Source organism: Haliotis rubra, unplaced genomic scaffold (genome assembly GCF_003918875.1).
Source record: "Haliotis rubra isolate DU_JTF1 unplaced genomic scaffold, ASM391887v1 Scf1703, whole genome shotgun sequence".
NCBI classification, from domain to species: Eukaryota; Metazoa; Mollusca; class Gastropoda; order Lepetellida; family Haliotidae; genus Haliotis; species Haliotis rubra.
Window position 1 is genome coordinate 30,873 of NW_025765674.1, and position 1,239 is coordinate 32,111.

Consider the following 1,239-nt stretch of genomic DNA (forward strand, 5'->3'; position numbering starts at 1 on the left):
CAACGCATTCACAATTCGGATGTAATGTGAATGACATATGATAAGATAACTTAATGCTTTTTGGACGCAACGCAAGAAAAATCGGATGTAGTGTGAATCCCCCTTATCAAGTGTGTACGATATTACTATCCACGCGTACGGTTTGGGAAGACTGGGACCATCTAGTTCTGAAATCAACATATTTGACAGATTTAAGGTTTCTGATTTATAATCAATCAATCTTTATTCAATACTTAGAAAGGCCACATGCCTGTAGTACATTTACTGCAGTAGAGTTTACATGAGTAGATAGAAGTCATTTACAAATTCTTTTTCCATAACTATCGTTTTTCTTAATCTCATATCGAAATAGATGTACATTGCCAGATTCTGTAATAATAATGTGGCAGTGTCTGTTGACAGTGAAATTAGTTTTCTTACACTTGGATGCTTATAATAGTATGGGTTTAGGTATTTCGCTCGTAGATTCGTATAAATAGGACAGATTAGAAGGAAATGTAATTCATCCTCATCAGTATTCATCTTACATAACTGACACATTCTTTTTCTCTTTGTATACCTGCATTCCTGAATTATAATCAGAAAGTACAATTAAAAGGAGCCCAATGACTTTATATTTTTTCAGCGACTAAATGGGATTAAATCAATTCTCCGTGTGCTTTAAGTTTTCTTGTTTTAATGAAATAAAGCAATAAAAAAAACAGAGGCAGAAACACTGCAACTAAGGTAAAACACTACTATAATACCCATATTGTATAAAACATCATCGAATAACATCCACATGGGTACAATGTGTGAAGCCCATTTTAGGTGTCCCCCGTCGTGATATTGCTGAAATATTGCTAAAAGCACTCACTCATCGAATAACCATTTAGTGTTAGTCGCCATCAAACATGATTGGCAGACTAGGTCACAAACGTAATTGTGGTAATTGTTGGAAAATTGTGCAGAACTAGTTTATTGTCAATAGAACAGATGAGAAATCGTAATTTTAACATCACGCAAACGATATATGTTACAATAATGAATGTTTGCCCCAACAATGCTGGCAGGGTCTGCCATTCATGTCTGAATTATTCTCTATTGTGCGCTTTGGCAGTGGCTGTATGTATCTCGGCTTTGCGGAAAGCGTGTCATTCGCTCTATCACTGGATCTGATATGACAAGGCCAGTTCACCATACAACGTAGACCTGATTAAAATACGTACACTTGGCTGGCAACGATCACACTGCCCAGCA